This window comes from Varroa destructor, unplaced genomic scaffold, assembly GCF_002443255.2.
Source record: "Varroa destructor unplaced genomic scaffold, Vdes_3.0 BEIS01000002.1, whole genome shotgun sequence".
NCBI lineage: Eukaryota > Metazoa > Arthropoda > Arachnida > Mesostigmata > Varroidae > Varroa > Varroa destructor.
In genome coordinates, this window is record NW_019211455.1 from 29,090,393 (window position 1) to 29,104,373 (window position 13,981).

The window sequence follows — 13,981 nt, forward strand, 5'->3', positions numbered from 1 at the left end:
ACCGTGTTTTATATATATATAAACATTGACTATTTTTTACTAGCTGGCCAACAAAATCAAGGCCAAATTATATTTATCCGAAACTAACGATATGACACGACCCCATTGAATCGTAATACTAAACCTAAACCCTGTCAGTTGTCAGGCAGCAGACAAACTTAATTGCATGTCGACTCGAGGGCCACGCGCGTGTGTCGCACAGTACGGATCAGTGTAGCCGTGCTTTGCTGTTGCATTGAGTAAGTGCGTTGAAGCCATTCGCTCTAACCGTTGCTGTTTCTGCTGTTGCCGCTACGGCTAGCTTTCGATGTGGGACGGGGGGATCGGGCTCTGTTGGGATGTGGTGAATGGAAACGAAGGGCAAAGCAGAAGCAGTAGCATCAAGATAGGCGGAAAAGAAGAGCGGCAGCTTCAGCGAACGCTTGAGAACGCTGAGACGGGGCTGGGGGGACATAAGAGGACAAGGATGTCGTGGTAAGGATCTGTCGATATCGCTTTTCCGATCGCGCTTGCTCACGATTGGACTTGCGCCGCCGCTCTTTCGTTAGCTCACTTGCTCGCTGGCTGGCTGTTTGCCGTCTTTACTGCGGTGGCTGTTCATTGCCTCTGGTGCTGCCTCCTGGAAAAGCCCTGGAAATGGCCAACAGCAGTCACTATGGCTTGAAGGAGAAAGACGAACGAACGACGAGGCGGAACCTGTTTGTGTCGACCAGTTTGTCGGTTCTCCGATTTGTCCCCCCGCCCCAGCCACTACCACTTTTTTTTCCCTGACTAAACTGTATTCGACTGCCCGATTGGCCGGGTGGCAAGGCTGGCTGGCCGATACGACTAGGCAGGCGACCTCAATTGTAATTATAGTTGAGCGATAGCTGGAGGCTGGAGACTTTCGTAAACCCCGGTCGCGGCCTCTTTCTATTCAACGGTACAGAACAGGCCGAGCAAAAGATGGTAAGACAAAGTCTGCTCTTGTAGCCGTAATACTCGTACCGGCCGCGGTTGTATCAGCCTTGTTGTAGGCTAAAGTCGATAGCTCTTTTCGTCCATCCAGTAGTTTCCTACCTACAAATAGGCAGTCTTTCTGTTGCTGCTCATAGTTTTCCATCTGCAATTTCTGCGACAATTTCGACGGCCAACGAGGGCTTGCGGCTGCCTACGCTGAGATGACTACAGCGTCTAACCAACAGACCAACTAATGGGTTACGGTGGACAGTGAATACTATGGGCAGAACTAACAGCCAGCAGCACTGTATGCACGTATCGATCGAATTTCGAACCTTCCACTGCTCCAACGATTGTCGACGTGCTCTCGGTAACGGCCAAAGACAGTCGGTCGACAGCTATCGGAACCAATGCAGCCATAGCAAAGCTGAAGAGGCTGACTCGAACCATGATCGGCTCAATTGAGCATGGCTAGAATCGTGGGTTGCTAGCTCGTCGTCCATCAAAACACAAACAGGAGCAAGCAGGACTGCTTCAGCTCGATCAACTGTATGAAAGGTGTTTTACCACTCGCATGAAAGACCAGTCAATCCTCAACTCACTGCTGGCGCCTTTGATTACTCACTTTCCTTCGCCTATAGCAACTCTTGTATCGTATATACATTTAATATGTACGTCTCAAAGTAGGACAGGGTGAGGGATGAAGCGAGTGAGCGCAAGCAAAATGGACACTGGGGACCTCTTTAAGGTATTTCCCTTGGTTGGCAGATGCCGAGACTTACAGCCTATCGAAACGATATAGATTATTATACTATCAGAACTTCTACTTGTGCCTTGATAATGATGAGGTTTCTTGTGTGCTGCTTTGGCGTCTGCTATGGGGAGACGGAGACGAGTGACAGGAGGGGAGTGCAGGATATCAAGCCACCACTATCGCGTATCCGATTTGAAACGGCGACAGGCCGAAACAAAGCAAGGGCCTATTCATGAATGAGTGAATGGACATCGAGTTCTTCCTTTTTCTCGGATGGGGTTGGGGATCTGAAAGAGGAGGGTGATCAGAGTGATCGAGGAAGGCATTTGTAAGATAGAAAGCAGTAACAACATGGAGCCGAGTTCGTTTGGGATAAAACCAGGGCGGGAAGTAACTCACGAAGGTAAAAAGCGGGAGGGAAAAACGAGAACTGACTCACCTAGTGCGGTAGCTGAAACGAGCGATCATTCGTAACTACTGATAGACCCGAAGTCAGAAATGGGGTGGTAGCTCGCACATAGAGAAAAATGCATACAGAAGAGCTATACGTAGCGGCCACAGATAAGTCGGCCGACAGCGATGGAAGAAACAAACAAAATCCTCTTTAGAACTTCAATCTGTTTTCATCGTATCATTGACGCAAAGAGCCAACCGGACGATAGAGCGAACCATCAAATGTGGGTGGATAGGAAGCAGCAAAGCGCTTATAAAGCGAATTTTCCTGATGCTTGCACGAACAACAAGTAGGGAATATTCAAAGCAGTGGACGGCGGCCGAGTTGAACCATCGAGATGCGTTTTGCGCAAACGACAAAAACAAGCGAAAACACACGCAGACCGGACAGGGTCGTAGCGAGCAGCAGCAACAGGTTCTGAGAGTCCACTGTTGCTTTGTCCGCTACAGGATACTGCCGCAAAGCCGTCTCCATTTGTTGTATGTGTGTATATATGCACATGTATACCCGTATATGAGTACCGTATGTGTGGTAAACTGGGAAAAGTAAATGTAGATCCATGGACGGTGCGCGATTGCGAAGAAATGGGAGAAGGAAGGCAAGTGCAGGGATAAAGATCAGTAGTACTAGCTCCTGGATTGGTTGCTGGTCGCGTTGAGTGAGCAAGTTGATAGTTTCATAGAACGGATATCAAGTCTTACTTCGACGGGAAACAAACGGGAGATTAGAACAGGGTCATGGTGTGAGATGCCAAACAGCTCGATGGCGGTTGCATGAATCGGCTGGGCTGTCGGCTGACTGGTTGGCACCAAGTGAGGTATAAAGACGGAGAAATACATAGAAGAGGAGCAATGAACGAACTAGCTGAAGCTAACCAGTGTGAGATAGTGAATAAGCGAGCAAGTAAATGTGAGAAAGAGAAATAGAAAAAGACAGCGAAAAAAAAGCAGATGGATTGAAGAGGAGAACTGACGCAGCCTCAGTGATGGTGACGACGGCTGCTGCGGTGCAAATCCCTCCTCTGCACTAACGCCAACCGCGCGATCGTTGAAGACGAAGTCGAAAAAGAAAATTGAGAATAGAAAAAAAAAACGAGGATTGGTGAAGTCAACTGTAATGGGTGCCAAGTTTTTGTGCAAGATGCCAAAACGAAAGATAGAATGAAAAGAAGAACAGGGAAGGGGCTGTGGAGTTTGTTGATGAAACTCAATGATTCGAGGAGAAAGCACCGTAGCAGAGTCAACGGCGCGGGTTGCTAGTGGTGCCGGTGTCGCCCGCGCTATGTCGCTGTCGTATTCGGGACGAACTGTAAGCGACAACCATTAACGCGTTGAAATCTACCTCAAAATTATAGAAAGATCAACCGTAAATAAGCGCACGCAAGCTCCACGAATAGACATACTGTTTGCATTAGAACGTACATACAGTAAACAACACGTGCTTAGATTTGCCGATTTTGGTTAGATCTCCCGCACGATAGTCCGTACAAATAACAAAAGATGGCGAAGTAGTTGCATCGAATTCTACTAAAAGAGACCAGGAGGTAGTGAACGATGCGATCGCGGACACAACATTCAATCGGAGTTAATCAATCTGACACTTTTAAAGTTCACCGGTATTAGAACAGTTTCAACAGCTATAACTGTTCTCAACTCAATAACGATCACGCTGGTGGTGTTCCTCGAAGGGAATTGGCAGTGAGATAGTTTGTTGTTTGGAATTTTCATACTGGCGCCCCACTTACGATGCCATATACTCTGTTGTATGAAGATGTGTGTACTTTCAAAATACGCCACGTTGTTCGCGCCACATAGAAGGCATGATTGGCATAGAAAGGTATCAGTATGGGTAGCGAGACACGTACACAATGGTATTTGAACGGCCGCACCCCAAGTATCGCAATAACGCTTTGCTTCTAGCCGGCACTCGGTTGGCTGCCGTTTCGTTGTCTCCCTACCCCCTCTACTTCTCAACGTATCTTTTTGTCGATGTGTGTGCGTTCTCGTCTATCTGTCCGCCATGTGTCGAAAGGTGGACAGACGCACTAATGGAGACATCATTCGCCAACAAGAGCGATCCCTGGCTCAAAACGGAGGTGCACCGCCCGTCGAAGGTCGCCGTCCGTTCTTGCAGCGAGAGTCTGCGGGTTAGCCAGAGAGCCAGAGATAGTTGGGTTGCGCTGTTAAGCGACACCATTGAACAGTGTCCTGAAGGAGGCGAAGGCCTTCCTCGCAGTGCTCTCGCTGCTGATGCTCCAAAGGCCTGCTATTGAAAGAGCGAGGGCCTCATTGTAAGCTCGACCCGCCACGGTCACCGAATGAAGCGAGTGTCGCATTGTGCGTGCTGAGCAGCGGCGAGCTACATGTGAATTCTTGACGAGCGGCGTAGCCAATAGGACACAATAGTCATTGCCATACTCGGATGAGAGAGCCATCGCATAGACCATCAGAGTCTACTATATATATCTGGCAGCTTCATCAGATAGAACCTCTGACTGGTGGGGTGTTGTCACCTTAAAGTTGTGAACGCGAAATGTATACATATATATGTATGCTTATGGCAATGTCTCTGCGTGTGCAAACGAGCTGATTGCCGCCACACAAGTTCATAGAGGCTGCAGACTCCTCACTGCAACAGAATCGCGAGACACATAGTGTTTAAAGTAGACTGGTACCCGGCCGATTGACGACGGCGGTCAGGGTAGCATGCGCTCTCGCTGTTTGCTTGCTTACTTGATTCTTTCTAAATGGCTCTATAGGGTGCATATGTGTATGTATATATTGTGTATCTAGACAAGAAAGGCGTTACGATCGTGCAAGATTTAATAGCCACTTGCTCGTTAGCCGTTAAACTGAGCTCAAGACGAAGGAAGGCAGCCGCACGAACAGTTGGCGGCCGGGGCTGGCCTCGATAGTTGCTCCTAGTGATTGTAGCTTCTACCCAATTGCCGATCCACTGAATTGAGTTATGACGTCGTTGCCTTTTCCCTTGACGTCGGTTATATGAACACCACGTCAACAATGGCGGCCTAGTTACGTATAAAGAGCGAACGACATTGAGCGAGACGATTCCGACAACCCGAGTGTCGCAAAAAGCGTTGACAGTGCCCTTGCGCACAGCACGGTGTACAACTGCGACTAGGCGTACCGTACACAGCTATTAGGTATTTTAGGTTTGATTGTCATGAAATGTGATATTCGCTTCGTCAAGAGCGGGCAATATGGACCCTTGTCACCAGTATTCTAAGTATCGTTTGAAAGAAGGAACGGCGGCGAAAAATGACCTAGGTCTATTCGTATGTCGCTCACCTAGCCTAATTCACTATCAAAGAAATCTCGGAAAGAAATCTTGATATGTCATCGAGCACATCTGACAAGACTATTAAACTTGTTTCTCTGTAAAAATCATTCCTGTAGTACAAGATCGTGTTCCTATCCTCTTGAATCATTTTCATGGTGACGACCGTTTCCTTCGCAGAATGTAGTTCTGCTCAAAAATGTTGTCTAATCTCCACTGACAGCTTGTCCCAACTATGTCTCGCACGTTCAATGCTGAGAGAGATAAAAATGCCTACCATTTTCGCGGTCCTATAGCACCAGGGCACTGGTAGCTAGCTGAAGTGGACCTAAGTGGTTTGGATTGTCAAACTCTCTCTGTTACTGTGGCTATCAGGGTTGATGCGTAGCTTTTCGCCAGAGTTGTGGGAGCTTCGAGTCCATTCAGCCGTTCGATTTTCGCCTTTGCAGAGCAAGCGGGCATCCGCTGGATGCGTTGTTCTGACTGCGCTGCTAATGCTGATATAAGACAGTCTCGCTCTTACCTTTTTTGCCCACTAAACTAGATAGGCCGCCATTTTGCAGATTTGGTTTGGCTGACGAGACTGGAACTAGAAGCATTATTGGCACTTCCGAATCACTTCCTGGTTGACTCACTGGACAGATCACGATTCATTCGTCTATCCATCGAGTATTTGGTGACCAGGTTGGGCAGTGTAAGACGTTCGAGTTGCTGTCAAGGGATCTGGCGACGGCAAATGCGCAGAAGAGAAAATGTCGGAGACCAGTGTAGCCGGAAAGGGCCAGACTACCTCATCTCGCCCTCAGCACTGTAGGTTTCGGTTTATTATAAGGCGCCATCTCATAGTGGAAGCCCGCTGCCACAGAAGCTGCAAACACTGACAGGGGGAGTCGGCAAGATGACGGGCGTCTGGTTTCCTGATGGGGCAAGCAACATCGGAACATCGACAGTTTTGTTCCTTATGCTGGAAGCAATAGCAACAATGAAGGAAAACGAGAAGGTAGGAGAGGGAAGGTAGGGCGTGGGCAACTACGGGCTGTGCTGAAAACGACGGGTGGCCGACAGGCAGGCAGGCCGTAACGGTTCTAAGAGAAACTGCAGATGAATGGACTCGCGCTTTGCCAACACCAGCTACAACCTCCGTTCGTGCTTTTGCTGAGTGGATATGGGAAAAGCATGGTGAAGTTGGTGATGGTGGCGCCAGCAGGTCAATTTTTTACGAGGTCACGGAGAACAGCGTTGTTCTTCTGGTTCCCTTACTACTGTGCCTGTAGCCGCGGTTGACTCTACCGTCAGAAAGAAAAAAGGAAGCCGACTGTACACCGTCGCCGTTTGGTGAGACAGACGCCGCTGTTTTTAGCTTGCTGCTCTTTACATCCTTGCTCGTATGCGATGCACTACAGCCGCTGCCCCGTCCTTCGAAACGCTAAAGTGCCATTGCCGCTTCCGTTTTTGCGCTCGAAGACACGGACGCAACTGGGATGTCTAACGAACAGTGCGGATGAAAGACACGCAAACGGAGAGGGATGACAACGAGTAGAGCCAGACATAGTGCCCTGCCCCTGATACTTCTAACGTAGCAGATAAACGAGATATGTCCTGCCTGCCTACCTGCGTGCAAGCGTATAGACCCATGTATGAGTGTTCTTGCGTAGTTAGCTGGTTTAAGGCTTACTAATATTACCACAGCAATGCTGTCTGTTTGTGCTGGCGATGTTATGTCTGCTACACAGCGGCTATGGTTATCCATGACGGCAGTGAAGGCGGCATCGATGGCAAGAGAAGCGAAACGACAAACTGCGTTTTCTACAAAGGCTTATGGCGTAGCAAGCTACAACAACTACTGTTCATTAGCTAGCTGCTGCAGCTGGAGTCGCTTGTAGCCACTAACTCACTGCAGGTAGCGCCGAAAGTCGAAAGATGGTCGTAATGGTTGTACTTTAGCTGCTGGCAGACTCCTAAGAGGAAAGTTATTTTACCTCTTCCTCTCCTTACCATTCCCGCAGAATAGCACTAACGTCTCGCTACGCTAGCGTAGCTAGCTAGCCCTTTTCTAAGGAAAGCAAGTTTTTTTCTCTCTCTACTTTTACTGGTCAGCTAGCGAGCGCAAAGCAAAAGCAGTAAGATTAGAGCTGGCTAGCAGTAACAGCTAGAGTGGCTATGAGTACAACTGTCTTTCACGGAGAAGTCTAGTACGCGCGTGGATCTATCCTGTGTAAGAGCAACCCTCGTGGTTAGACGCTTGGTATTCTTGACTGGTTGCTAAAGCAGCAAGAAGAACGGGCCAGGAGTTGCATGGGCAACCGCGCTCTCATCCTGAGAAGCAAGGACAAGCGAGCGCAGGCTAAGGCGACGACTATGGAGTGGGTGTTGATTTATCGTCGCACCAACAGCATTACTCTGGGCTCCGCTGCAGCGCGTCATACGCTTATCGTCATCCGTTGGTTCCTCTGGAGAGGTGCTCTTTCCGAAGCAACAAGGAAAAGGAGGCTGCCTCGCCTTTACTCTGAAAACCTCCTAGTCTGCTGAGTGGCTATGCGGATGCCATAACTGAAGGAGACTAGAAGGATATGACAAGCAAGCTAGCAGGTAAAAGCTAGCTGAAGCAGGGGGCAGGAGAAGACGGACCGAAGAAGAGGGCGCCACAAAAGATCCTGAGAAGCGGCTCAAATGAGATGATGACTCATCTGATCCTTTTGCCCCCGGCGATGGTGTCGGCATTAGGCCATCCTCCCATACATCCGCGCGGCACAGACATACAGCCTGAAAGGAAGATGAGCAAACTCACATATACACACGAGTAGTACATTTATAAGTATAAGGTAAAGAATCGACGCAAACGCTAAAGAAGACATCTACTAACAGCAGTTGTTGCCTTGATTGGACATTACTGAACCAGATCAACTTGCTTTCTCAACACCTGCAGCTAACTAATGTTAGTAGCGACGTTGAAGGTTTTAGAAGACTCATCGATAGTAATACTTCAGAGGTTGTTTAAAGAGAGAGAGGCAGAAAAAGCTACGCAGTACGCGACAGATAATCGTCTTCATGAATACAATACAACAATGCTGAAAAAATTAGTAAGCCGATAATAACGAGAGTAGGACGAATCAATAAAGATGCATTATGTTAATATGCACGCAGTGATACGTCTGTCCTGCACTGTATGTGCAAAAAATAGAATAGAGGAAAATAGGAAAGAAGAATAGGACGATATAAATAGGGAACGACAACTGCTTCATTGTTTTTTTTGGCAAAGCAGACCGATTCTAAACATTGAACTAGCAATATAGGATACCTGCCATTTAGGCTATGTCATTACGAAGCCGTACCCGAGCTTGTTTGCAAACGCGCGTATGTATTATAGTATCCCATGTATCAGATGTAGTCAACTATAACGATCTGCCTTAACGTTTGGGTGCAATCTCATCTTTCTATTATGAAAGCGATAGTATACCTGCTCAATATCTGTTCCAGCCGATCGAGCCAGGCGGCAGCTCGGACTGAACAGAGTTTAAAAAAGAGAATCTAGCGTAAAGGGTCATAGTGGAGATTGTCACCCGCGGCGCTTCCATAGATCATATTCTCATCATCGGCCTCGAGTGGACGAGTAGAGGGTTTTCGGGGAACGCGTCGGCCTGCAGTGTCTATTCTCTGGAGTATCAATCGCGGGCAGTGGATAGCGAATGGCGGTCGTCTATCCGCTGTCCGCTTGCAGCCGGGATAAACACCAGCACTCGTGCTGGCGCTTCATCTTAGTCCCTGCATTTTGCCGGTGGAGTTCGGTCACCTTGAACGCGATCGAAGCATCCGGATAGCTGCCCTGCGCCGTTTGAGGGGCTGATTGAGAGAAGTTGGTAAACCCTACTATCGAGTGCTCTCAATAGGAGAAGGAGCAGGAAGATGAAGTGAGGTGTGGCTCATTACGTGCGTGTTAGGCTTGGTTTTTGGCTCGAGGGAGTCAAAGTTCGGGCTGTGGATTGGGGACTAGACACGACGGGGAGGTGTCAGTCATAGTAGTCGTAGTAGAATGTGGTAGTAGTCCCCTGAGCGAGTGCAGGCCAAGCGAGGTCTACAAAGGTTAAGAAGACCCACAATACTTACCAAACTGCGTCATGTGTACCCTGCCTAAGGGCGCCTACCCCTGGTAAACGGCCCAGGGACTAACCTTCCATATATAGCCTGTAGTCTCAGCCAAATATTGTACACACAGCCTTATACAGTGGGAGAAAGAAACGTGGGTAGGTCGAAGCAGTACCGTGGGTAGTTCTAGACGAACACTGAGCTCAATGGCAAGTTATTTTATATCAAACCCGATCCCATTTGCAGCAACGGTCGTATGTGGCGGGTGAACCGCAAACTCAATGTGGATGCAGTTTCTACTGATGACCCGCAGTACCTATCCATGTGTAGGCGTCCGTGTCTGTCCTTGTGTGTAAGTACAGGGTAAGGCAGGCAGGACGGAGACATATTGATCGCAATGGTGATGGCCGATGCTGATGATCATTATGATGATAACGTCAATGGTATCCCTAGAGAAGGTTGATTCCGCAAACAACACTCATAACATTGCGTTGCCGCTAGAAGCAGCTGCGGTGAAAGGACAGCGGCAGTGAGACGGGATGTCACAATCCAAGTGAAACTACTAGCTTTAGTCACAAGGATAACGGTGGTTCAGATATATAGTTGTAGTAGTTAGGGTTGAAGAAATGGCAGTACTAACCATAGTTCGCTCTTATTCTTTGCAGGTAAGTATCATTGTCCGTAGTGCTGTTGTTTCCAATGAAACAGAGAAGGATAAGAGTACGGAGACGCTCACCGGCAGATGGCTGTGATCATAACCGTGATGATCGCTGCTGCCCCTCTTTCTTAGCCAAAGATAGGACAGTGCATGCACCCACTACAGTGGCCTGTTGTTGATTCGTTTGCCTGACCACCGAAGCTGTTGATGTGTTTCGCCATCTTAGATATGGCAGGAGCAGCTGCTTCAAGTATAGCATCAGCCTGCCATCAGTTCATCCCAAGGTATACCCATAGACACGAATATGGCTACCCCTGGCTACCCTTCTACTCGTAGGTATCGGACAGACGGGATTCGTATAAAGTTGCATACTGCCTATTATAATAACTTCTGGTACGACAACTACGTAAACGTCCATATAATCAATGCAAACATTGACGTACTGCCGATGATCAATGCATACGTTGCAAATAGACTGTCTATTTGTTTTGCTTGGTATTATACGCGGGGCAAGTTAATTAATACTGGGCGTGATACCAGACTATCTTCTCGTGTACACCTGAACTCGACAAAACGTGGGGCATACTTCTTCTCTCAAAATGCTTGTTTTAGGCCTTCGCTACACCTAAGACTACTATGTTTAATAGTAAAGTTTTTGACTAAGCTGTTCATATATCCATTATGGTATTAGGTAATCGCCGTAACCGCATAACAATATGACGGTATTCATTGAGAGGACAGCGCGACCAAGCACGTCCATTGATATCGTTGCAAAATATAGATTTTCGTAAGCAGTGCTTGTTCATCACTGCAAATTAGCATACAGCACGTGCGCCAGTGTAATATAGGGCGAAAGATCAGCGGTGGAGGGTAAGCCAGCCTTGTAGGAGTGTGCTAAGTATACGGAGCGGGGGCTAGGGAAAGAAATAGCGTCGCAGAAAATAACATCGACAGTGTCTGGTGGATCATTGCGCGCTTGCCTACCTTTTATGACGGACGTACAATCAATTGTGATTAATATGCGACCATTGTCTGTCTTCCTGGACATGGGTCGTGGCTTCGAGTCTGCTGGGTCATGGAACAATCTTTTGGGGCCTGCTACTGGTGGTAGGCGGCAAGGCAACAGGCAAGCAGCTTCGCTGGTAAACAGGCTTTGCTCGTCAAGCATTCACCAGAAAGCTTCATAAAACCCAGAATCAGACAGCCTGTGCGCGGCTTAGTAAACGATAGGCTTCTTTGTGCTGTTACTTCTGCTGCCTTTGTTGGTTATGCCTGTGGCCTGTGGTTACTGCACGGAATCGACGGCGTTGGCGTCGTGTCAATACACGTTCACACTAAAAACGACGGTGATTCAACAGGTCTGGTTATCGGGGAGCGAGAGACGGTCTGGGTTTGGCCAGGTACAAACCTTTCCACTTAACAACTCTATAGATGGCATAGTACAACACTACAGAACTTATATAACAAGACAGAATCGACCGTGACAGAGGACAGAGGTCAACATCGACGGGTTAGCTGGCTCGGCTCTTTGGCCTGTTCATCAAAATTGCCCCCGGGCAGATTAGGATAGCCGTCACTGACGACGACCGTAACGCGGCCGTAAGAAGGAGACGAAGACGGCCCCGGCGACATCTACAGCAACTACTAAATACTACAATATTACTTTTCTAACGCTATTCCGATGCTGTAGTTTCAGAAGCAATGTTATAATTTGGTGAACGTTGTCCGTTTGTTGGCAGTAGCGCTTTTGGGCCAACGAAACTTTATAGACGATGATGTACTGCTTTTGTCGCGAATCGCTAGTTCTACCACAATTACTAGGCCTTTTGAATGTTTGGTGTTATTTGGCCAGGCCAGCATAGCCGCCGCCGCCGCTTGTACAAGTTGTGTGCCTACTTACAAGGGAGTATGTGTTCATAACAGGGGTCGCCGGCTGAGCTTGTTTCTACCACTACTATTAGCAGCACAATTGCCGTTACTAACTGACTACTTATTATATCGGACGTAGCAGTACTGTCGTTGTCTAGCAACCTCTATCCATATTGACTGAGATGCAGCTTCGGTAGCACCCGAAAGGAATAGAGCTGATCGGAAGACCGAATGAAAGATAGAACAGACGCTTCGTAGTACCGTTAGTCGGCCCACCAATACGCCGGCTGGACCGATGGACATAGGCCGGGGCGAAACATTGAGAGGTGGTATGACATACTGGCGCTCGAGTGATTTGGCTAAACTCCCAGGCCTGATGTGTTGGATCGCAGCTGCTGCGGCAGCTGCCTCCACCAGCAGCTCTGATACCACTATTGGCGATGTACGAAGGGGTCAGTGGTCATGTGGGGTGAGTTTATGAGAAGCGAATTGCGAAAAGAAAAAAGCCAAGCAGGCAGAGGAGAAGGCGGACAAGTATAGTGGCCCGATATATCAGCACGTAAACCAGTATCGAATCGGGGATAGGCTGCAGCATCTTGAATAGCAACGTCGAGGCAACATATAACGTCTATGTGTATTGCTCTTGACGCATAACGCGCGTTTATAATATACAATGCTGATAACTCGATTGGGTCGGTACATGTATTTGTGCGGCTCCATTGCTCACTAGCAAGTAACTTGCAGTTGGGTTACCAGTTGTGGGCAAATCGTGCTGTAGTGGTGCCAGTAGAGTCTGTGATGCTACCACGATTTACTGGAAGAAAGAAGACGGCAGAATAATTCATCAAAGCGAGTCAGCCATGTCAGTACCGGCAGTACTGGCCAATTCTAGGCTAGAACAGAAGCGAACTAATCTGCTGTCACTGCTGCCATAAGCTTGCCCATAGACCATCACTCGTTCGTGCAGACAAAACTGAACGAAAAGCATCCGTGTAGCGACAGCGCGACCACGATGAATAATGACATTCGAAAGACGTTCTCTACATTCTCTCGTCCGTTGACAAATACACGGCGAACGTACGCAGTACTTTTCGTATGCAACGAACGTTCCTGTGCTCATTTACTACACATGGCAGTCATTGGCTTTAAAACGAGTGTGCAGGAATATCCTATATTCGAGTGTATTTCGGCTTTGGCCGACTGGCACTCGACAACATTGAGGATTCAAGCTTTTCTTGTAATGTTTCTTCCCTCAACTTTTACTGGTCGGTCGTTTTTCAGGCACACACACATACACAGACACACTGATTGCGGAGGCGCTCGAGCGAAAAAGTTTCTGTCACTACACGTTTCTTCGTTCTCAGTATTGTACGGTACACTACCTTTCTACCAGGGCCACATTACCCACTTATTCCTTTCACGAGCTCCTGAGTCCCCACGAGGCTTTTCTACAACTCCCATCGGCAGCGGCGGCGAAGGCAACGGCACCTGATTCAATGGGGTTGGGTGTCGTTAAGATGAACACGCGGACGGACATACGTTTTCTCGCCGTCGTACCGTTACTGCTGCTACTTCTTCCGCTGCTATTTCCAATAGTATACTAGAGCGTAGTAGTCAGCGACGGTCGAGTCAATCGGTCTGTAACTAGTAGTAGGGACAGTCGTAGTATTATTGCTGCTTTTGCTTACGTGTAGTAGCGGCCGGCGGGACGAGTATGTACGTTTCTGCCTCCCATCGCCAACCCCTTGTTGTTTGTTACCCCATCTATTTTGCGTTCTATCTTGTTTCTCCTGCTGCGGCAACGGCCACAACTGGCCGCTGAAGTAAGCAATCTCTATGGAACGTCGCTGTCGGATGTTCCACTTAAGTGACAGGATAACGGGCAAGAGGCCAGAGAGCGATGGGACGGATGGCAACGAGTGCCGAA

The 13,981-nt window shown here is 48.3% G+C and overlaps 1 protein-coding gene across 6 annotated transcripts in view; it reads left to right on the top strand.

Annotated features, from left to right (window-relative positions):
- The window catches only part of LOC111245819 (adhesion G protein-coupled receptor L1-like), a 327,353-nt gene that overhangs the window by 81,182 nt on the left and 232,190 nt on the right, over nt 1–13,981 (top strand). For 2 of the 6 annotated variants that reach the window (XM_086980768.1, XM_086980770.1), the window contains exon 1: nt 10,197–10,469. The exons of the other annotated variants lie outside the window; for them this stretch is intronic. The gene's annotated coding sequence lies outside the window, so the exon portion shown is untranslated. Of the gene's footprint in view, nt 1–10,196; nt 10,470–13,981 lie in introns of those variants that run through there. 6 annotated transcript variants of the gene reach the window in all.